At 45.5% G+C, this 25,287-nt stretch overlaps 1 long non-coding RNA gene across 1 annotated transcript in view; it reads left to right on the top strand.

Moving 5' to 3' along the window:
- LOC141114069 (uncharacterized) overlaps positions 1–20,492 on the top strand; it is a 33,496-nt gene extending 13,004 nt beyond the window's left edge. Inside the window, exon 3 of the long non-coding RNA XR_012236862.1 lies at positions 18,039–20,492. This is a non-coding gene — a long non-coding RNA (uncharacterized lncRNA). The remainder of the gene's footprint in view (positions 1–18,038) is intronic.
- Positions 20,493–25,287: the final 4,795 nt, after the last annotated feature.

Below are 25,287 nucleotides of genomic sequence, written 5' to 3'. Positions count from 1 at the left end.
ATCAGTATTACAATACAGTCAGCTTCCGACAATCAAATATTTCTTAGTTACAGTATGAGTTGAAATATCCATATTCAGATGTTAGCATCCTACAAATCCATGAAAACATAGTTTCTGCCATTTCTCAACCGATGATAATTCCCAAGTATATTCCTGTCTAGGCCCGGTCCACAATACCGTTAGGGTACTCAATCTCTCCCCCGGGGGGAGGAAGTCATCAGTTACATAGCCAGTGCATTTAAAATCGTTTTTATTTGTTATAGTCAGGTGTCACCCCGTGAGAGGGGGGGTGGGTTACCCCCAACTGGATAAAGGGGGGAATCCATCACTTGGTCCCCCTCCTCTCTGGTCAATCACCCACTTGCATCCTCCCATGCAGACCACACCTTATCAAATTTAGCCAGGCACTGCCTGTTCTCGTAGGTGAGTTTGTACAAGGGTAGTATTGAATCAACCGCTTTTTGCTAGGATTTCAGTGTGGGGGGTTCGGCTGACTTCCAGTGTATCATTATCTCTCTCCTGGCGTAGAATAGTGAGAAAGTAATGCAGAGTTTAGCATACCTGTCACCCTCAACCTCCCCCAAGTAGCTCAGCAGGAGCACCATTGGTTCCCTTGGTACCAGAGTCCCCAGCAGTTCACTCAGTTTCCCTGCTACATGTTCCCAGTATGCCTGGACTTTAGGGCAGGTCCACACCATATGCCAGAATGTGCCTACTTCTGTGTTGTATCTGGGGCATGAAGGATCTAAGTTCGGGTATATGTTGGCCATTCTGTGTGGGGTGTAGTACGTCCTGTGGCTGAACTTCAACTAGATAAATCTATCCTTGGCTGCTATTATGGATGGGATAAAGGTTAATATACAGTCCTCCCATTCATCTTCTCCCAGGGCCAGAATGTCCTCCCCCCATTTGTCGAATGTACGTGTAGGTTTGGTGCCATAGGCTACCATCAGGTATAGGTAGAGGGTGGAGAGGGGTTTTCCCATTACGCTGGATATGAGCAGGCATTCGATAGAGTCAGACTCGAGTGTCAATGCCTCTGGGAACTGGGCCTTCAAGGCATGTCTTAGTTGCTAGAATCTGAATTCTGAGGTGTTGGGAAGAGAATATGTGTTTCAGTTCCATGAAGGGCATAAGTTTCCAGTCTCTTATAACATGTTTCAGGGTGGTTATCCCCCGTCCAGTCCAGTATGATGGGTCTGGAATGTCATTCAGATGGGGTAGTGTGGGGTTACCCCATAGTGGAGTGTGTGGGGATGCACAACTTGGCTTGTGATAAACTGCTCTGGCCTCTTTCCATGCCCTAAGCGTCGTCTTCATAGGTATTGTCAGATTGTGTGGAGCTTTGAGTCCCCTAAATGCGAGGTTGCTCAATGCCACGTACAACCCTAGTATAGCCGCCTCTAGTCTCACCGCCGGGTTCTGTCTGGGCTAGGAAAACCACCATCTGACCGTGACCAGGACTGCCGCCCAGTAGTATATGGGGAAGTTTAAAAGAATATATAAAACACAAAGCGCCGTGATGCTAAATAGCTGATAATTGCACATAAAACCAAGTGAGGCTGCTATCAAAAGAAAGTGTTTTCAGAGTCACTTTAAAAGAATAAATAATGATATTTGAAGCGCTTCACAATGTGCAAAAAAATGAATATATATGAATAAAAATAAATAAATAAATATAAATACTCAAATAAATCCAGCGGTGAGTAAAATTTCCTAAAAAATCCAGCAATCAAAATAGTGTAAAATTATAAAAAATTATTAAAAAATTAGTGCCACCAAATGTGTAAAAAAATCCACATAAAAAATCTACATAAAAATAAATATATAGGGATGTATTCAGAAGGATCAATTATACAAGTGTAGAATCCGATTGGTATAAAGCTTTGATCCGGTCCCACTAGCAAAGCTGTTTAAAAACACTTGCTTAATTAAGGTGCTCATTGACATTTATAGTAACAATGTTTCTTTTGCTTCTGTTCACAACCAATGTGAGAATCATAAACAGATCTCATTTAATAGGCAGATAAGAGAAAAAAACAATCATTGTGCAATAGCTAGGATACCAAGGTACACAGGCAAACTTCAATCCACTCACGTGTGCCTTATAATGATAAGGCATATGCAGGTTTTGCTATAGCAGTCAGCCGCCTTAGACAGGAGCAGATTCACTGCAGTCCACTGTGTGATACTGCTGATCTGCACAGAGCGTCCTTGGCTCCTCCCACGCGTTGCATCACAGTCACGTGACTTTTTCAAGGATCGGATTCTACACTTGTATAATTGATCCTTCTGAATACATCCCTATATATTTATTTTTATGTTGATTTTTTATGTGGATTTTTTTACACATTTGGTGGCACTAATTTTTTAATATTTTTTTATAATTTTACACTATTTTGATTGCTGGATTTTTTAGGAAATTTTACTCACCGCTGGATTTATTTGAGTATTTATATTTATTTATTTATTTTTATTCATATATATTCATTTTTTTGCACATTGTGAAGCGCTTCAAATATCATTATTTATATGAGGAAGTTTGACATCGCTAAGCCTCCTGCAGAGAGAGGAAGGTACAGTATATGTTTTGCCACTCTGGGTGGTCTCCCAGCCCATACAAACATTATACCCTCAAGACGCCTAAAAAAAGGCCCTGGGAATATGCAAGGGGGTATTTTGGAAAAAATATCAGAATTTCAGGAGATATATCATCTTCAGGAGATTGACTCTACCGACTGGGGTCAGTGAGAGGGTATGCCACGCTGCGCATTTAGCCGTCAGTTGGGACAAGAGAGGCTGGACATTGTGTTCTATGAATGTTTCCGTCGTGCTAGTGATTTTAACACCCAAGTATGTGAATTCATCCACCCATTTGAGAGGGGTACCCGTGCCTAATCTAGGGACGGAAGGGTGCAGCGGAACAGAACTGACTTGGCCCAATTTATGCAGATTCCCGAGAACCTTCCAAACTGGTCAAATAGCTCCAGAGCCCTTGCCAGTGACCTGGAGGCATCTGCAAGGTAGAGCAGGGTGTCATCCTCATAAAAGGACACCTTCTCCTATATCACGCCCACAGTTATGCCTCTTACCCTCTCCTCTGCACGTAAGGCTATGGCTAAGGGCTCTACTGCCAGCACAAATAGTCCCGGTGATAGGGGGGCACCCTTGGCGCGTAAACCATTCTAAGGGAAAACTGTCCGAGAGGCAGCCATTTGTGCGGACTCTGGCCCTCGGATTAGCCTACAGCATCTGCAGCCTTGTCATGAATCTACGGACAAATCCAAACCTGGATAGGACCCCCCGAGGTAGCCTCACTCGACTGAGTCAAAAGCTTTCGCCGCGTCGAGTGAGGCCACCACTCCCGCCGATTCTGGATGGCCTCTGGGCATATGTGTAAAGAGTCTCCTCATATTAATGTCCGTGCCCCTCCCTGGCATGAACCCCCGTTTAGTCTGGTTGCACCAATGCTAGTATAACCGTGTTCAATCTGTTGGCCAGAACTTTGGCCAGCAGTTTTGCGTCAACATTTATCAATGAGATTGGGCGGTACGAGGAGCACAGAGAGGGGTCCTTCCCAGGCTTAGGAATTACTACCACCACCGCCTCGCTCAAGGAGCTCGGGATTACCTCTGTCTTATGCGCCTCCCATAGCATGGCGTGCAGTCTGTCCACTATTTCCTCAGTGTATTGTTTATAGAATTCAACTGGTATACCATCAGGGCCTGGGGTCTTGCCAGATTGGAATAATTTTAGGGCCTTCAACAGTTCTACCGAAATAGGGGTATCAAGCGCGTCACAGTACTTTGCTGTCAGGACCGGGATGTCGATAGGGTCTAAATTAGAGGTCACTTTGTCCTGTCTGTATGTCGCCTTAGAGCTGGAGGCGGTAGAAGGAGACAAAGCCCCCATTAATTTCATCAGTGGTGTAATGAGGTGCACCATTGTGGTCCTGTATGTAAGACACACATATCCCTCCCGCCTGCTCCCGTGACAGCCAGGCCAGCAGCTTACCCGATCTTTCACCTTGCTCAAAAATACGTTGGGACTGGGCTAGCATTCGTTTCTGAGTAAGAGAGGTGCGCACGCGTAATACCTCACCAGTCAAAGTCTGGTATAGTCCTGAGAGTCCCCAGTCCTGACAAATCTTGCCTTCTGTAGGCCTGCCTCCCGTTCTGCGCTAGTCAGTTCAGTCCATCTCTCTCTACTAACCTTGGCTATAATAAGTTGATATTGACCCTGGTGTAAGCTTTGAAGGCGCCCCACACCACCAGCAGGGATGCCGAGCCGGGGTTGGTTGCCCAGTATACCCGGAGAGATCCCTGAAACTGTCCATCCACCGCCTCATCCGACACCTAGAACCTGGAAAAACAACATGGACTCTGGGGCTGAAGATAAGTCCATGGTCAGGAGCAGCGGTGCATGGTCAGATATGCCCCTAGGAAGTATCTTAATGTCCTTTGCCCTAGGGAGGGCAGCCCTCCCCACATAGGCCAAGTCTATCTTTGAGAAGGAGTGGTGGGGCGCGGAGTGGCAGGTGTAGGCCCGGGTCTGAGGGTGCCTCCATCACCACACATCTGTTAGGTAGTATGTCTCCGCCCACTCCACCAGTCCAGAGTGTAAATTGCCACTTGTGGACAATCTGTCCATGGTGGGGTCCGGAACCAGGTTAAAATCCCCCAAGATAAGAATATTGTCATTAGCAAATTCAGCAATTTTTGAGGTAAGTTGAGTTAGAAGAGTCAATGATGTGGGTGGAGGCAAGTAGAGGCCTGCTATGACTCACTTCATTGAACCCACCTTAGCGTGAATTAATACATAACTGCCCTCCGAGTCCAGCACCAGGTTCAGAAGCCGGAATGGGATAGACTTGTGTACTAGTATGCTGACACCCCTTGCGAAGTTGGAGTACGTGGAGTGGTAGTGATGACTGATCCAGGCCTTTTTAAGCAACATAGTTCTACTGCTCACTAGGTGAGTCTCTTGTAAAATACATATGTGTGGGTTGTGGGCCTTAATAAACTGGAATACCAGGGATCTCTTAACTGGTGAATTTAACCCCCTGGTGTTCCAGGACAGAACGTTAAGGGACGTCATCTTCAAATTGTTGTGTGTGGATATATGGAGTAAACATGAGTTTACCTCCCTCGCCCTCTTCCCTCTGGGAAGCTTTAGCTGGACTCGGAAGAAACTAAGAAGGCAGAAATTCAACGCTGACAATTGTAATACAGTAGCAGGAATTAGCAATGTAACTGATAAACATGACCAAACAGTAAGCCCTTATAACTTCCCCATATAAAGTACCCACCCCTCTCCCCACCGAACCCCCCATAACTGAGGTGGGTATCCAACCCTAACATTTTTAGCTTGCCGGCTGCAAAAGGGGGGTCCTGTACAAGTGGCGATCCCCACCCCTCGGATTGTAACCGGGGGTTCAGGGATAAGTCTGAGCGGCTCATGAACTGCCAAGGCTTCCGCCATTGTATAAATTGACTGCTGTGACCCTGGGGTCTGAAGAGATGAAAAAGGAAAAAAGAAAAACAAAGTTCTTCTAAGAACAAACAGTAGTCTCAGCATAAGGAGAAATGTAAAGATCCGTCGGTGCATAAGTCTGATCAATATGTTCCCCGCAGACCACAGTGAGAAGTATCAGATAGAGGATGTAGGGGATAAGCAGGTCTTAGAGGGGTCTCCTGGCTTAAAAACATGCCAGGGGCATTAGCTTGTTTCCTGCTAGATAGGGGGGAGTGTGCCCCCTAATCCTCCAGTGTGTGGTCCCATTATTGTGAACTTTCTCCAGATAAGGATCACTCACACTGGGGCCATACTGGGAAAAGGGTACCTGGTTAGGACCCAGACAGGCAACGTTTCCTGGATTGTGTCAAATAGGTAAATGCAATGCCCTGTTCATCCATCTCTGGGTAGGGAATCGAGCCAAGCAGAAGCCTCCCTAGGAGAGGTGAAAAAGTGAGTTGTCTCACCATCTTGGACTCTCAATCTGGCAGGGAGGAGGACACTGTAGCGGATATTGCGGGCCCTCATGGCTGCTTTAACGTGATCAAACGACTTCCTGGGTCTTTGAGTCTCTACCAAATAATCAGAGAAGATCATCAGCTTGTTATTTTGGTAACTCAGGTCTCCTAGCCCTCTGGACGCCCTGAGGATCTCATCTCTGTCCCCCAAGTTTAGGAGGTGTAGGATGAATGTTCGCGGAGGGCTCCCAGGGGTCTTGGTTTGGGGGGCATTCTGTGCGCCCTTTGCACAGCATAGTGAGGGGACAACCGCGCATCCGGAAGCAAATTGCACAACATGACTTCCACAAAGCACGTAGGATTTGCACCTTCAGAGCCCTCCGCCAGATCCACTATACAGAGATTATTACGTCTGTTCCTTTTCTCTGCGTATTCTGCTCTATATTCCAGGGCCTTTACTTTTGTCTGTATTATGTGCAGAGCCGCACAATGTTCAGCTACTTTGTCCTCAGTATTGCTAACTCTCTGCTCAGTTTCTGCCACTCTGGTTCTAAGTTTGTCCATGTCCTGCTTCAGGAGCTCCACATCCATCTGTACTGCTTCAATCAAAGCTGTGAGGGTTGACTGGCATGTGGCTATAGCTGCCATTACCTCTGCTAACCAAGGGGGTCTGGCCTCAGCCGACTCCATGGGGCTAGTCTGTGAGGCCCTGTGGAGGCTGTGGGTGTCTCTGTAACCCTCCTCTGGGTCTGTGTGTGGTTGGGGACTCCCCTGTGTTGGTGGGAATCTTAGGTTTTTTCCCCCCCTTACCAGCTGCCATTCCAGTCGTCCTCATTTAGGTGTCCCTCTCCCCCATGCAGGGCCTCGTGCAGGCAGGGAGCCTCACGGGGCTCCACATGGGGATGGTGGATGGCGGAGCGGATCAAATGGCTCCGGTCATGGTGGAATCCTGGTGGGTCCGGTATCGGCGTGTGCTGCCGCGGGTCACCCGTAGTTTGGGCCTGGTCTGCGGGTGCTTGGGTGTCCGGAAAAGCCCCTGGGATCTGGATTAACGGCGGTGGATGGCGAAGCTCTGTGAAAAAGCAGCCACTCACGTCGCCATCTTGGACACGCCCCCGAAGGTCTCCTTTTAGTTATACAGTATACAAGGCTTGATTAGACCCTTACTGGTCTTCTTTTAAGGGGAGCGACCAATTTACTCAAAGGTGGATGGTGTTGGTGATCCAAGGGACTCTGCTTATACTGTGGCAACCACAGCCACTTTGTTGCCAGCTGTCCTAATAAGCCGAGAAACAGAAAGAGTCCAGTGTGAGTTGGGTCTTCTATAGCAGTGGTCATCAACCCTGTCCCCAGGGCCCACTAACAGGCCAGGTGGGCCCTGAGGACAGGGTTGATGACCACTGTTCTATAGACTATAGACTATACTGTGCCAGTTTCCCTCAGAGATAAACTACTTGTTCCTGCACAACTTTGTTCTGCCAAATTTTCTCATCACAACTCAGCTTTCGAAGATTCTGGTTCTGCTTGCAATTTCATTGATAGGGACCTAGAAAACTGTCTACAGATTCAGATTCTACAGATTTAAGGTGCACAGAACCTTTTCAGTCTTAGCTGTTGATAACTCTCCCTTGTTCATGGGCCTGGTCACCTTGTGCACTGTACCTGGGGAACTTCATAGGGAGACAATCAGCTTGTACTTGATAACACCTCCTGCCCATCCCCTTATCTTAGGGTATCCCTGGCTTAAACCTCATAACCCACACATAGATTGGGCTACAGGGGAGATTAGGTTCTGGTCCCAGGCCTGCATCCAGAACCGCATTAAAACTGCTGACCAGTTGCCCATTTTAACTGTTGTGTGGCCAGTACCAGTCATGTGCCTTTATTATAGTCCTGTTCGGATCCTGATCATGACAATTTTTCCAAGTGTGACTTCAGTTTGCATAACCATTTGCCTTTATATGACTCTGTTAAAGCAAAAGACGCTGACAAGTTTTTTTTTTTTTAAAGGTGTTTATTTTTGGATTTTTATAATAAAAGGAATACAAAAACAATAAAATAATATAAGAACCAATAATACAGACTGCTCTACATACATGTATGTCATAGACATTTAGGTTAATGATGATATAACAGAACTCATGACGTAGTACAGCTGTATAAAACAGTAATACCCCAAACATAACAAAGTCACACCATTCATACACGCACCCATTCACACATCTGTCACCCACGACCCCCATTAATACAGCATAATTACTGCACGCCTTATGGGGAAAACTCTTATTAGAGCGTATGCAAATTTCCATCCACATTGATATATACATCAAGTAATGTTTACTAAAACACATCCTTCCATCTCCTCACTGAGATAATTGTGAAGAGAGGACATCCCCCCAGAAGTCCCCTGAAACATCCAGCCATGGCTGCCAGATCCTGGTGAACTTCCTAGGGCATGCCCTACTCTTATATATCAACTTAAATTTTGGGAGGGTCCCATGGACAATACGGAAGAAGGCTTGGGCTGAAGGGGGGTCAGTATCTTTCCAATGCAATAAAATTGTCTTACGTGCATAAAATAATAGGATACGTATCAACATTCTGACATAAGTACGAGAAACAATATAATTTAGTACCCCCAGAAGTCTGACCTCCGGAGTTTGCGGCAGCGGTATATGTAGCTTACGGTTGAAAAAAGAAAATACATCTTTCCAGAATATTGTAAGTCCAGGACATGTCCAAAACATATGAAAGAAATCGGCAGCAATCCTTTTACATCTAGCACATGCAATATCTCGACCCAGTCCCATTGTAACCAACCTAGCGGGTGTATAATGTAAGTGATGTATAAACTTAAATTGTATCAGGACATCAGCCGTACTGATGATATCCTGAAAGCATGTTTCCACTGCCTCCTCCCAGTCCTCTTCAGAAAGCTCAGGCATAATCCTTTGCCATTTACAGTGAGAGTTCTGAAAAGGATCCGCGCCCATCACCTGAAGGCGCCCATAAAAGGTCGTCACAAGTTTGTTTATTTCTGGAAATGACAGAAGGTCCTCCATGGAGGATTCCTTGAGCTCTATGGTCAATGAGCCAAATTGTGTCTTAAGGGCATGGCGCAATAAAAGGTATTTGAAGAAGAATTTGTTTTCAATGCCATATTTAAGTCTAATGGATTCAAAGGGCAATAGTGTATTCTCCTCAAACGAGAGAGAAATGTGTGATCCCAAAACGGGCCCACCACGCCGAATCTGGATGACCATAGAGCTCAGGAATATTCGGATTCCGCCACAGGGGAGTCTGTGGCGAAATATCGACTTGGGATTGTGTCAGTATCTTTCCCCCTTCCCTCCAGGCCATAAAGCAAACCTCAACGGGAGAAAATCTGGAACCGCCCGTTTTTTTTGACCTATGTAGTTCGTCCTTCAAGGAGGTAGGGGATGCAAACAAAGATAATAGAAAAGCCGTGGAAGGAGTTTGGGGATCAGAGTGCAACCAATCATGGATATAGGTGAGCTGGGAAGCGAGAAAATAGTTCCTTAAGTTTGGGCACGCCAATCCACCCACAGGCTTGGCCGCCTGCAATGAGGATTTGGCTATACGAGGTTGGCTACCATTCCAAATAAAAGTAAACAGGGCAGAGTCAAGTTTTGCTAATAATTTTTTGGTGAGGAAAACCGGGGAGGCCCTAAAGCTATAGAGAAATTTTGGTAGAAAGATCATTTTGAATATATTTATGCGACCAATTAAATTAAGGGGCAATGACGACCAGGTACGGAATTTCTCCATCATCTGTTGGACTATAGGGGTGACATTAAGTTCCTCATACCTAGGAAGGTCGGTATGTACCTGGATACCAAGGTACTTAAGGGAGGGCGTCAGTTGAATACATGACCTCTGCAGATAGTTGTAGGGAGAAGGGGGACCGATAGCCAAGGCCTGCGATTTTTCCCAGCCCACCCGGAGGCCCGAGACTGCACCAAACTCCTCCACCACCTGCATTAATTTAGTAAAAGAGCTTTCCCTTCCATCTAGATATATCAGGGCATCGTCTATGTATAAAGAGATTTTTTCCTCTAACGGGCCCGAGCAGATGCCCCCAATCTCAGCCGTCTGCCGCACAGCCAGAGCCAATGGCCCAATGGCTATTGCGAACAGCAGGGGAGAGAGAGGGCACCCCTGCCGAGTACCCCGCCCTAAGGAAAATGATGCAGAGATATCCATGTTTGTGCGAACCCTAGCCCTCGGGTCTGCATATAGTAGGCGGACCCAGTGGATAAAAGTTGGGCCAATACCCATCCGTACCATAGCTTCCCATAGGAAAGGCCAACTCACAGTATCAAAGGCTTTTAGTATATCTAGGGACAGAACTAGCCCAGGTCGCCTCGCACGTGCTGCCTCATGAACATGTAGGTATAACCTTCGGATGTTATCAAATGTACTCCTGCCAGGCATGAAACCGGATTGATCTGGCGGTATAAGGGCCAGGATGACAGACTGGAGTCTAAGGGCGAGAATTTTTGCTAAGATCTTTACATCACCATTCAGAAGTGAAATAGGCCTGTAGGATCTGCAATATTTACTATCCTTACCGGGTTTGGGTATAACCACAATAAGTGCTTCGTTTAAAGATTCAGGAAGCTTCCCTAACTTAAAGGAGTCCTGAAACAGTTTGAGGAGCCTAGGAGCCAGTACCTCTGCATGCGCTTGGTACCACTCTGAAGGAAGCCCATCCAGGCCCGGAGTTTTATTAGAGGGAAGGAGGCTTATGGCCTTGGTGACCTCCTCCAGCGTGATGGGTTTGTCTAGGAGGGATTGCTGAGAGGTGTTGAGTACCGGGAGGTCAAGGGATTCAAAGAAGCCCATAAAGTCTGTTTCTGGAGGGATTTCCGTGCCCCTATATAACGTGGCATAGAAGTCCGCGAAGGTTTTATTAATAGTCAATGCGTCGGATGTAATTGATCCATCAGGTAAGTGAATTGCAGCAATCGTGGCTCCCTGACAGTCCGCGTGCGCAAGATATGGCAGGAGTCTGCCATTTTTCCAACCATGCTCGAGTATACGAGCCGAGAGGTACAACTGTTGCTTTCTGGTCAAGTCTATTAAGTGCAACTGCAGCGCCCGGTGGGCCTCCGTCAGCATGCCTCTGAAATGGGCGCGGGCCTCCTCCAAAACCTTCCGAAGCTCATCCTGTGTCCTCCTTCCGGCAGATCTGTGGCTCTTAATTCTAGAAATATAGGAACCCCTTACCACAGCCTTAAAGGCATCCCAAACAGGACCCACAGGAGCAGAGTCAGCGTTAAGGGACCAATAAATAGTCATGTCAGTCGGGATGCCCTCAGCTATCTCTGGAGTAGAGATCCAAAGAGGGCTGAGTCGCCAAGTTCGAAACAACGGTCTATGGCCCATAGTCAGACCCACCTGTATCATAGAATGGTCAGATTCCGTCTGGGGAGATACGCTATGGATTGAACAACCGGTAAAAAATCCTTCGTGGCGAGGGCAAAATCAATTCTTGAAAGGGCTGCATAGGACCTGGACTGGCAGGAGTACACTTTGGCCTCTGGAAATTTCCAGCACCACAAATCCACATATCCATAGGTATTACACCACGCACGGAGTAACCCAGACTCTGACTTCAAAGGTTTTAATCTATCTAGGTCAGGTTGCAGGACCGAGTTGAAATCCCCAAGGATAAGCATAGGACAGCTAGGCAGGTTTGCAAACTGAATATTAAGATCAGAAAACATTGCAGCTGTGACCGGAGGAGGGAGATACACCACCACCATAATAAGGGGTGTGCCATGTATCGATACATGTAAAATAACATACTGCCCCTTGGGATCTAGGACAACTTAGTGACACACGAAGGGCAATCCCTTACGGATTAATATAGCTACGCCCCGGGCATAATTTGAGTAGGTGGAGTGATATTGGTTGGCCACCCAGTGTTTTCTGAGCGCCATCACCTTGGCCACCATTAAATGAGTCTCCTGAAGACACAGGATATGTGGTTTACTATGTTTCAGGGTCGCAAAGATGGATGCTCTTTTGAATTTAGAATTCAGCCCACGGACATTCAACGAGCAAACAGTTACGTTAGACATGGAGTTAATAATATGGGTGCATACGGGTCAGGGGGGGTCTGAAAGAAAATCCCTCCCCCGGTCACGGCCACGTATAGAATTAAGGGTCGCAGTGCCAGACATCCATTCAACCATGCATACATCACACATACAATCATACAACAACAGACATTATCACATTCAATACCCAACAGGGGTATTAATTCCCCTGCCCAGCTCCAAAAAAGGGGGGGAGTGGGCCTATACCCTAAACTTGTACCATGACTGGGGCACATGGCCGGGAACAGGAGGCAGGAAAAAAATATAAGCTCAAGAGCAACAAAAAATGTCATTTGTCAATTATAATGTTTCAAAATAAAATAAAATATGGGGAATAAGCCCTAAGGCAGCTCGGGCCCGGTTATAAACCGGGAATTGGTACTCTCCCTCCGGAGACAAGTAGGATCATCCAAGGTCAGCATATGTCAGTAATGAAACAAAAACTTCGCCATAACCAGAAAAGCAAAAAAAGGGGGGGAGAAGAAAAAAAATAATAATGCAGGCAAGGAGATCCCAGAGGAGAGAGGAAACTTCTGTTAAAGCTGTGGAGCCATCAAAATGTAGGGATCCGCATCAGGCAGGAGGCTTGGGAGGGCGGGGTATTGCTTCCCACCAGGACATGGCATCATGTGGGGATTGAAAGAAATGAGCTTTCCCTTGATATGTGACCCGAAGGGTGGCAGGAAATAGCATGGAATACTGAATATCTTGCTCCCGGAGCATCTGCTTGTTCTGTTGATAGCTGGCTCTACGGTTGCAGACTGTCGCTGAGTAGTCTGGAAAGAGTGACACCACGGCATTATTAATGCGGAGACTTCCTTTCTGCCTGGCAGCCCCCAAGATGGAATTGCGGTCTCTGTAATTAAGGAGACGAATCACCATCGTGCGTGGGGGGTGACCTTCTGGTAAGGGGCGCCCGGGGACTCGGTGGGCCCTCTTGATCACAAAACAGGGGAATAACTGTTCTCGGCCAAACTCTTGCTCAAGCCAGCTCTCTAGGAAGGCTACAGGGTCAGACCCCTCCACCCGCTCTGGAAGTCCAACCAGGCGCAGGTTGTTCCTGCGTAGGCGGTTTTCAAGGTCATCGACCTTGTCCTCCAAAGTTGTAATCTTTCCCCCATATGTATTGAGTCTAGGTAAAATGGGAGCAATAGTGTCCTCCAAATCACTGATACGTTGTTCAGTCTCGGTAACCCGGCCACTTAGCTTGTGCACATCTTGCCGCATAATGGTTAAGTCTATCTTAAGCCCATCCACCTTCCCCACCAGGTCTGCATGGTTTACCTTGATAATGGCCCGGGGTCGGTACCGAGGGGATGGCTGCAGGGTCCGGAATCTCGGGGGAGGGTGGTGGGGATCCGTCCAGGCCGTCACTGAAGAGATCCGGAGTAGAGGCTGGAGATGAGCTAGGCCCGTGGACAGTATGGCGGCGGCCATCTTGGCAGGAGCGTGTGGCGATGCTCATCTTTACCGGAGGTTGTTTCTTCGTACGCCGCTTTCCCATCAACCAAAATGCCCTCCAATGATGTAGAGGACACACCAGAAGGGATTAGGCAAAAAAGAAATCAGGTGCTGACGATGGATGATCAGGATGGAGCAGGATTGTACAGGGAGAGACCGGAGCTACACAGGAACACGTCCGATCACATCCTGAGCCAGGCCACGCCCGACGCTGACAAGTTTACTGAATTCTCTACAGGCCACCTCTCCAGCCAATTGCCACAGTCCGAATCTTTTCCTCCTAGAAGCCAAACGTAGCCACGGTCTCTCAGCCTTGATCTCTGTTTTGAAACTTCTAAGTTTCACAATATTTTACCTCCAGCACAAGTAAGGCTCCCTTCACACGATCGGGCAGCTCAGATCTGCTTGTCTGTTTTTCAGGCGGATCCAAGTGGGCCACCTATTGACTTCTATGGATAGGCAGATATCAACAGAGATGTGTCCGCTGACACCCGCCTGCCATCCGATCCGACAAGATCCGCTCAAAACAGACGGATGGCGATACGTTCACCATCCATCCAGCAGATCAGATTGGATGGGGCCAGATGAAAATGCACAGGCTGTCGTTTTCATCCGATCTCGCCATAGAGAACAGCAAGGCTCTGACAGGTCCCTCGCTGCACAGTGAGCGGAGACGGATCTGTCATCCGCCTGCTCAGCGGGGATCAAGGGAGCGATCCCCCGCTGAGCTGGCTCAGTCCATCCAGCAGATCAGCTCCATGTGAAAGGCGCCTAATAGGAGCATTTCCCCCAGACCTTTTGTGTTCCGCCCAATCTACCCCCTGGAAAGCTGCTTGTTCTCCTCCACCTTAGGCTTAAAGTGCTTTCAGAAGCACATGACATTAAGATGGCTAGGCACCCAGGGATAAAACTTTTTCTTTGATTTCTCCTGGGCTTTGGTGGCTCATAAGGACTCCTGTTCCTATGTAAAAGCTTGCAAAACCTGTGCTCACTCAAAGCCCTCAGAAGTCAAGTCCTCTGGATTAACCTTACTTTTGCCTGTCCCTAAACTCCCTTGGACGCACATCCAGGCTAACATTTCCTCAAGTTCCGCAATCGCTACACCTGCTGATGCGGTCCAGTCAATCGCTACACCTGCCAATGCGGTCCAGTCAGTCGCTGCCTCTGCACCAGCCCATGCCAATTGAGCCTCCTGCTTTTTCTTATTTGGGACTTTCTGTAACCTGGTCTCACCCTACTGCTATTACATCCACTCAAACCTGTCTAAGAAGTTCAATCCATCCTTTGGATAGACTGCCTTATTAGGCCAGGTGGGGCTTTCAACCTTTTTTTTCAAGCCTGTCTGCATCCTGCTTGTGTATCAGCTATCCAGCTTGACTCCTGTGACATGTCATCTGCTAACCAACCTGACCTTGCAAATCCCCTGACCTTTGCCCAGTCTGGTGGTCCTGTGCTGGATGTCCAGCTCATCTTTTAAGGGTCCGGGGGCCCCTCCTCAGAGGGGGGGGGGTAATGTCAGAAGTGTCTAGCACTACTGCTCCTCATTCCAGCATTCGGGTTTTTGCTATGGCATTTTCCCTGTCTTTGTCCACCTACAAGGTGATTGATGTGGTCAGTCTCTGGGTGGAAACCAAACCTGTTATAATCCAGCCAAATACTCACTTGCATGCTTGTGATAGAGAGTAATACGTGTGTAATTCCTGATCAAGCCCCCTGTCTGTCTGCCCTGCTCTGCTAGATTAGATTTCCCTGTGTATGACCTTGGAGCGGATTTTGGACTATTCCCTGAACTCAGCCTGCCTTTTACCTGGACTGTCATAGAACCCCGCTACCTGTCTGCCAACTGCAAGTACCTGTTTGCTTTGCTCAGTTCGTGTCTGCCCTGGCGTGGTGGCTAGGCACTATAGAGTTGTGTATAAGACCTGGGGGCAACCGAGTACCGGCAGGCCTGCTTGCCTTATGGGAAAGGGGGCTGCTATAGGTAAAGAACACAGTAGCCAGCTATAGTGTTTGACCACCTGCGTTGGGGTAGACATGATAGGCATTTTAACAAAGCAGCAGACACCCACCTCTGTGATCCTAAAAATAAGAAATGAGAAGGGAGAAGAGGTGTATAGATTAGAGGATACACTGCTTTCATGATTATTATGTTACATTTCATACCTGTACAGCAGAAGAGCTTCACCACACTGGCCTGCTCGGTCCCTGGCTTGACACACAATGCTGCTCTGCAAGCGTCACCTCTGCTGGCTGGGTCCCTGGCTTGCTACCCATTGAAGTTTCCCAATTCTTCACCATCCCCGGTTGGTGAGAATGCTGCTCCAGTACTTGCTTCAGTTACTCACTGTGGTCCCTGGTAATTAGGCGGATAGTCCCTTACTGGTGACAGCTTCCCTTCTACCTCCGACCATGACAGCTTGTCTGGCCGGCAGAACTCTGGCCTGCAAGCCGCAGTCCCAACTCTGCACTGCTCTCTTGCTTCTGGATAAGCCCTCAAACAGCCTAGCAGCCAGATGTGTCGGGGATAGGCCCCATCTCTGGCCTAGCAGCCCGGGCACTACAACACAAGTCCACCCAGACAGCTATCCAGATGGCAAAGAATACAAATCACCTGACTCTACCCAAATATATAGGCTCTCCCAGCAGGCCAAGGTATTCAAGAAAACCCCTGCCCATCGGCTGAGATACCCCATATACCCATAACCTGACCTTGTTGCCCTTCTCATATCTAGTACCACCAAGTACCCGGCCACCTAGTGGTAGAAAAGAAACGTGCAACGAGGCCAAACTTAGGGAGAAATCAATAGATCTCTAACAATCAACCAGGATAATTATTCCTGGCAAGTAAATTTGTGAGGAGAAACCCTGCCTAAACTCCAGGGTGCTACATAAATATAATAACATACAAGATAAATGAGGGCTGTACATTCAGTATAAAACACTCACCTGTGTTCTAGAGTCAGCATGTAGGTGGATAACCTGATGTGCATGGGCACGAAATGCGTATGGAGGAGCCTTGCATGCTGATGCCAGGCCTCCGTGTCCTCATTTGGGTTCGGCAGCTATTGATGTAAGTTCGGCCATTTATGTTTTTTTACTGGATCTACATCTCTCAGTTTTAATTGTATGTTATTAATTCTACAATAAATTACTACACCATAAACCTTTTCTCGGGCTCCATGTGGTGAGCACCTTTTTGATCAAATTTTAGTGCGTGAGACTGTTTCGCCTGTGGATGAGCTACTTGATGATTGCTGGGAACTCTCAAAGGATATTTTGACATTATGCCATTTACCAATGGCATTCTGGTGAGTGCATATTGGTGAAGGAAGCAGCAGCAGAGTCACTTGATGTAAAAAAGCACTTTTATCACTTTATGCAGAGAAGCACTTCTGTCACCTTTTATTTCTGATATCACCTGGGAATATACCATTACTGGACGATTTATACACTTTTTGGCACGTTTTGCACTTAATGTACTTTTAAGATTTTGATTATTTATTTCTTGTGTGATATAAGATGGTTACATGTTTGATTTATGTCTAATATTTCTTATACATGGCACTTTATGTTTGAAGTACTGTAGCGCTGCACTTTTTATTTATTACTGGTTTTAAAATAAATTGGCAGAAATATGTTTTAATGCCACTATGACAGGAATTATATATTTGAGATGGGTTATATTCCCCACTTAGGATACATTTAAGTATTTGGGAATTTGTATTACCCTACAGCCGGTGGATGCTTTGAAAGTGAATGCTTTGAAAGTGAGTGTATACCCTTTAATGGAATACGTTAAGCATAAATTGGGGATATGGTCTAAAATGCCATTATCAGTCGTGGGAAGAATAAATTTGATTAAAACAATATTACCTAAATTCTTGTATGTATTCTCACATTCACCAGTAATTATACCCAAACCGATATTCAATAAACTGAATTCCCACTTTACAGGGTTTATACGGGCTAACGTAAGATGTAAGCTAAAACTCACAACGCTGCAGCGAATGAAACCCGAGGCAGGAGTAACGCTTCCGAATATGTATTTGTATTATCTGGCAGGCCAATTAAAGCATTTGCAGAGGTGGGTGTCTCAGGAGCAGAGTAAAGGGGTGAAGGGGTACCTTTTGAAGATCTTTAAAGTGAATGACTTCCTAGTGGGATTGGAAGCACAATCCTTGATGTTATCTAAAGTAAAAATTCCTATAGTAACTCTTAGACGATTGGTGTAGAAGGACACAATGAAGGTAGTAGGTTTCACTGATGCTCCTTTAGAGGTTCCAATGTGGAACAATCCATCTTTGGATCACCTAAATACATTTATGGACTATGATTTCTGGAAAAAGAAAGGTATAGTCACATTTGCCCTGTTATGTGATCATAGAACTTTACACTCATTTGAACATTTATGTGAACAATATAATATTTCTCATAGGTATGTCTATAAATATTTACAGCTTTGCCATGTACTGTATTACAGGTGCAATTTGGAAATCAGAAGCCAAGAATATCGAAGCTCCCCCTTTTTGAGGTATCACAGAGCCCTAAAGGGTTAACTCATATTTAGTGCAGGTCAAGGTATGTGGAAGTCCATTGATGGTGAGGGAGAAATGCAGTGTTAAGTTGGAAGTTGGAAAACGTTTCCGTCAAAGATTTCGTCAGCGGCATTTTTACAGTGACAAAAACTAAACTAAAAGTACAGCACATTTTCATCCACTGACGAAAATCCGATCCGTTTTCATTATTGAATGACAACGAGACGAAAATGGCAAGCAGGGACGTTTACCAACTTCTGTTTTTTTACGGAGCTCCGCCTACTTCTGCAATCCGTGCCCAGCAAGCACCGTGCCACCGTGATGACTCCAAGAGTGCCAGAGAGTGTGAGTGAGAGTGGCACTGCGTGCATTACAGGCCTCCCGAGTCCCGACTCCTCCTGATGCCACGACAGGCACCCAGAGGCAGATCAGACCGTGTGAGTGCAGTGCAGTACTTTGCAATACAATAATTGTGGTACAGCAGGTCTGAGGCCTTCCCTCCCCTCAGACATCCACTGTCCGTCCAAGAGCACACTATGCAACAGTGCAAGTGCAACTGTGCAGGCATCCTCTGACAGGCAGTGGCATCCAGGCCTCTTTTGCACTGTCGATTATAGGCCATCCCTCAGACCACCATCCATGCTCCAGCACTGTGTGTGCTGCATGCCATTTATTTCCAAATTGTACAGGCCTACTGTACTCAGACCACCGTCAAGAGCACTGTGCGCACAGCTGCACACTGCACTGCAGCATATAGGCTTCCAGTTCCTGCCCACCGTCCGTCAACGACTCCAAACTATACCGGAAATGTTGGTTTCTGTGACTGTCACTGGTAGACAGAGAAGAGAAGATCTATGGATGTATTTTACATTTGATGTTAAGGACAACAAGACTCTTTGCAAACCATGTGGAGCGACACTCGCTGGTAAAAAATACAACAAACTTAAAGCATCATTTGCGGACAACTCATCCTGCTGTTGCTATTCGCACTGATTTGTGGACCAAAAAAAGGACCCCAGTTTCATTCCTTGCCATAAGTGCATGCTACATAAACCTGAACACATATTGTTGGCCCTTGAACAAGTAGCCCACCCACACACTGCACAGTCAATCAAATCATGTGTGGACAAATTCTTGCAAGAGTGGGACACACCAAAGAGGAAGATCCTTACAGTGATAACAGACAATGGGAGCAATATGGTGGCAGCATTTAAACAAACCACAGCAGCAGCAGAAGAACCACCCAGCTCTAGTTAGGAAGACTCCCCCATGACGGAATGTGACTCTGAGGCTGAGACCAAAATTGATAATCTGCGGTGAGTGAGCCATTTTTATTATTCTTTTACATGATGACATGGTTGACACCAGTCAATTATCACATAGATATGAGATGATTGATATGGGGGCGCTATCTGCTCTACTCTATGGGTGCACATTTGTTATTTTTCCACTTTATTAGTAGTCTTGTGTACTGTAAAAGTATTCCCATAAGATATTAAGTGTTAAAATAATATGTAGCGCTGATAACTTCTGTTTCTAGTCATATGTGTGTTATACAGTACATAAGTTGTGTTAGTGCCATCTTGTGGACATTTGAAAAAGTGCAATACGTTTACGTTTCATGATTAAGTGAAGTGACATGGACGTGATTTATTGTTTACTTTAGCTTTAGAACTTTAGCTCTGACCCACCCACAATGCTCCTGGACAAGGTGAGAACTGAACTGCATTGTGGGAGGATATAAAAGGGCTGGGAGCAGCCATCTTCTTGTTCCTGGGACAGCCTGCTAGCAGGACTCTGTGGGTGTGTGTGTCCCACAGGGTTGCGGCCTACCTTGTGAAGGAGCGGAGCAGCTGCAAGGATCCTGCCATCGCATCACAGCGTGCTGGAGCAGCAGAAGTGATCGTTCCAGAGACCCGTGGGGAGATAACCGAGGACTCCTGGTCGTTTGTGAACGGAACAGTGTGACGGCGTGGTGGTGCCTCCATAGGGACTGAGAACTGCTGAAACGGAGACATCCATCTGCCCGGATCCTGTGTGGTGAGAGGGTTAACACCCAGAAGTTTGTTTAACTACTACATACACGTTTAAAACTGTTACAGAGTGTTGCTGGGACTGATAGTCCCACGGAACAAGTGAAGTTGGAGAACTTTACGCCTGAATAGACTTCAATATTCAAGAACAGATGCTAGATGCTTGTTTTCTTCATATAAGAACACTTAGTCAATTTGTTGGATTACAATTGTTTTAGTGTGATACATTACACTGCGCAACACCCAGGAGGAACCCCTTGCGGATTACAATTATAAAAGCTAGCGAAGACTGAAGACGTCAGGACTACCTTTTCATTGCAGGGCCCTGCATTTAATTACGAAGTATAGTGACTTTAAGGTCTAGAGCAGGGGGGGCTCCCGGGTATAGATATATATATTTAAATATATTTATGTCTGTTACTGATTGTCATAACCATTTCTTATACTGTTACACTACGTTGGTGTGATAGTACAGTCATTGTAATAACTTTTTATAAAAATATATTATTTACTCAAAGAAAGAAGTTATTTTTGGTTATTATTGAAGTTTGTGTGGAGTGTTGTTGTTTCTCCTGCAGGTGGGGCCACCAGCACCCAGGTAGAGGTAAATATAATTATAAGTGTGTATTGTGGGTTAAAGTTAATACTCATATTATGACAACACTGCACTACATTTGTGTCAAGGTGATTGAACAGTTTAAGAAGGGTGAAGAGTATAGAGGACAGGCCCGCTTAAATCAGCAGCTCCACCGAGAGTTATTGCTACAATAGTATGGAACAGAAACCTTTTTTGGACCAGACACCATGTGTGGTGCAAGTGAAGGCAAGTGTGAAGAGAATACTGGATAAAGCAAGACCAATAGTGAACCTCTTTCGCAAGTCTTCAATTGTAACACAGAAGCTATTTGAGCATTGTGCCCTGATTCTTTTAAATGACTGCCTCACGTGCTGGTCAAGTACATTCGACATAATCGCAAGACTCCTCAAACTGAAAGAGTCAGTCTACCAAATCACAAACAACATGGGATGGGACAGCTTGCTCCCTAGTGAATGGCAAAAGCTCACATCATTGCATGACCTACTGCTGCCTTTTGCAAAACATACTATAACCCTACAGAGTGTCCCTGGCTCTCCCTGTCCTCTTTGATATGCTCAGCCATCTAGAGGACTTTAAATAGAATATGTAAAGGCTAAAGACTAGAAAAGTGGACTTTATAGGCACACAGGTAAACCATGTAAAAGTAATTAGGGTATTTTATTTATAGAAAAATTGGTTAAAAAAGATTATTAATACATAACATTTGTTAAAAAGAATTTTGTTATTCTATGACCCACACATGGATTTTGACAACGCTTCCAACATAAACAGATTCTATTAATACACCCAATGACACAGTAGTTGGAGTCTCAGTGATGATAACCGATTCAGGATGTACACGTGGAGTGGTCAGAGTCAGAGTGTGAATCCGGTTTGAGAAAATGTTCGCTCTACATGTTACGGGTAGGCTTCTTCAGGAGCACATAGGTCTATTAGATATATATATGAAAAAGAACATACAATAAATATACAATTGACATAACACAGAATCTCAAAAGTTCAAAAAAAAATAGGGCTGCGGAAATTAACGATTAATTCCTCGATTAATCGTTAATTTTTTTGATCGATCAAAATTTTTTGGATCGGTAGGCTGCCTGCCCTGGGGCCGCTTTGGGCCAAGCTGTGGCTGCAGCGCAGTGCTTCCTCCCCCTCCTCCACTATATGTCATACACAGTCTGCAGGCATCTCCCACTGTGTGTCTCCGAGCTGAGTGTGAAAACTTTGGCCGCGCTGTGAGAAAAGTCCCGCCTTCCTCCTAGACACAGTGTTCTGTCTATCACACGAGCTGATCTAGGAGGAGGGCGGGACTTTTCTCACAGTGCGGCCAAAGTTTTCACACTCAGCTCCGAGACACACAGCAGGAGATGCCTGCAGACTGTGTAATCCAGGCACAGGGACTGACTACAGTGAGGCTGCGATTATGGGCACGGTGAGACTGCATTATGGGCACGGTGAGACTGCAGTATAGGCACGGTGAGGCTGTCATTATAGGCACGGCGAGGCTGCGATTATGGGCACGGTGACACAGCATTATGGGCACGGTGAGGCTGCGATTATGGGCACGGTGAGGCTGCGATTATGGGTACAGTGAGACTGCATTATGGGCACGGTGAGGCTGCGATTTTGGGCACGGTGAGGCTGCGATTATGGGTACAGTGAGACTGCATTATGGGAACGGTGAGGCTGCGATTATGGGCATGGTAAGTCTGAGATTATGGACACGGTGAGACTGCATTATGGGCACAGTAAGGCTGCGATTATGGGCACAGTGATGCTGCGATTATAGGCATGGTAAGGCTGAGATTATGGGTACGGTGAGGCTAAGTTTATGACGTGTGACGTAATAGCCATGTCCCACTATGTCTGGCTCCAGGTTAACTGTATGTGCATTATAATTAATCAAAATTAGTCGATTAATCGATTTTAAAAAATCAATCAATCGAACATGAAAATTTTAATCAGAAACAGCCCTAAAAAAAAAAAAAAGGCAAATAGTTACAAAGAAAACTCCATTGAGTTCCGCAAGCAGCAACAACCCCTCCTCCTCACCCTTAAGTGTGGACCACCCAGAGGCAAAGAGCAAAGCCCATCAGTTGGGGCACATACATGTAGGTATAATACAAAGGTAATAAGTGATCAATAAAGATTGCTATATAATGGTTTGGTATCACTTTGTCAAGTCAGTATAACAGCGTAAGGGTTGGTATTTACAATAAGGATGTTATATACTGCAAAAATGTTGCCGCATTTGAGGAAGGTAAACAGCCAACCAACCAGTCCAGAATGTAAAGTCTGAAATTGTAAGGAGAGGGCTGCAGTACAATTATATGCAGTTAAGAATAGCTCAATAATATCCACTACATACACGTGCTGACTAAGCACATGCAGTATGAGCTCAAAAACATATCATAATTAAACGAGTAAATACTGACTTAACGAAGAAAGACCAACAAAGCTTACCACAAGATCAGTCGCAGAAATTTGACGTTTATAGTTTGCTAACGAGCAAAAAAAAAAATGTATCAATCTGTCCAGGAGAGGATTGTAGACACACCTCTAAACAGGCGTAGATACTGGTAATGTGAAAACACAGCCTGAGTGTATCAAAGTAGCAAGGCTGTCCACAGAGTAGATTTACGCTCCAAAAAACAGAGAGGGTGATGCCTATATAAAGATGACGCATTTCTGGTCGGGACATGTATATATATGGAGAGTCTGCTGTTTATTTCCAGCAGACCCTCACTCAATCCCAGGAGATACACCCATCACCCAGGCACGTCTCTGAACTTTGAGGTAATAACAGCATCTTTCTCTAAGTATAACTAGATTGCTACTATCTACTTGATATTATACTATTTATTTTTTATATAGGTATCACCCTCTCTGTTTTTTTTAGCGTAAATCTACTCTGTGGACAGCCTTGCTACTTTGATACACTCAGGCTGTGTTTTCACATTACCAGTATCTACGCCTGTTTAGTGGTGTATCTAAAATCCTCTCCTGGAAAGATTGATACATTTTTTTTTTCTCGTTAGCAAACTATAAACATCAAATTTCTGCGACTGATTTTGTGGTAAGCTTCGTTGGTCTTTCTTTGTTAAGTCAGTATTCACTTGTTTAATTATGATATGTTTTTGAGCTCATACTGCATGTGCTTAGTCAGCACATGCATGTAGTGCAGTGATATGCAATTAGCGGACCTCCAGCTGTTGCAGAACTACAAGTCCCATGAGGCATAGCAAGACTCTGGCAGCCACAAGCATGACACCCTGAGGCAAGAGGCATGATGGGACTTGAAGTTTGGCAACGGCTGGAGGTCCGCTAATTGCTTATCCCTGATGTAGTGGATATTATTGAGCTATTCTTAACTGCAAATAATTGTACTGCAGCCCTCTCCTTACAATTTCAGACATTACATTCTGGACTGGTTGGTTGGCTGTTTACCTTCCTCAAATCCGGCAACATTTTTGCCTGTATATAACATCCTTATTGTAAATACCAACCCTTACGCTGTTATACTGACTTGACAAAGTGATACCAAACCATTATATAGCAATTTTTATTGATCACTTCTTACCTTTGTATTATACCTACATGTATGTGCCCCAACTGATGGGCTTTGCTCTTTGCCTCTGGGTGGTCCACACTTAAGGGTGAGGAGGAGGGGTTGTTGCTGCTTTTGGAACTCAATGGAGTTTTCTTTGTAACTATTTTCTTTTTTTTTTTGTGGAACTTTTGAGATTCTGTGTTATGTCAATTGTATATTTATTGTGTGTTCTTTTTCATATGTCTAATAGACCTATGTGCTCCTGAAGAAACATACCCTTACGTGCAACATGTAGAGTGAACATTTTCTCAAATTGGATTCACACTCTGACTCTGACCACTCCACGTGTATATCCTGAATCGGTTATCATCACTGAGACTCCAACTACTGTGTCATTGGGTGTATTAGTAGAATCTGTTTACGTTGGAAGTGTTGTCAAAATCCATGTGTGGGTCATAGAATAACAAAATTCTTTTTAACAAATGTTATGTATTAATAATCTTTTTAAACCAATTTTTTTTATAAATAAAATACCCTAATTACTTTTACATGGTTTACCTGTGTACCTATAAAGTCCACTTTTCTAGTCTTTAGCCTTTACATATTCACTGCTGGGACGGTGGCACACTGCTATTTCTATATCCACAGTAAGTCACCCTGTGAGGATATACGTTAAATTCAAAAATCCCTTTCAGACTTTAAATAGAACACTAGCTATCAAGACCTTGCCACAATTGCACAGAGAATGAAAGGGAGTGTGAACCAGCGTTTTGCTTCATGCTTAGATCCAGCTGATGAAATGTTCTCTCCACTTGCAGCAGCTGCTTGTTTTGTCAACCATACCGTCTGTGAAACCCTTGTTGATGTGGCGGATGAGAAAATTCAGGAACTGCTTAAAAAGGCAGAGGAGTATGCTGCAAGAAAATCCACATTGCCACACACACAACTGAGGAATTGTCTGAAGAAGATGATGTGGTGGAAGAACTATCGCAGGAAGCGGAGAAAGCACCGCCACT

The sequence above is a fragment of the Aquarana catesbeiana genome, linkage group LG12 (genome assembly GCF_042186555.1).
Source record: "Aquarana catesbeiana isolate 2022-GZ linkage group LG12, ASM4218655v1, whole genome shotgun sequence".
NCBI classification, from domain to species: Eukaryota; Metazoa; Chordata; class Amphibia; order Anura; family Ranidae; genus Aquarana; species Aquarana catesbeiana.
The sequence above is the reverse complement of the archived record's forward strand: the minus strand, read 5'-3'. Positions and strand labels throughout refer to the sequence as shown.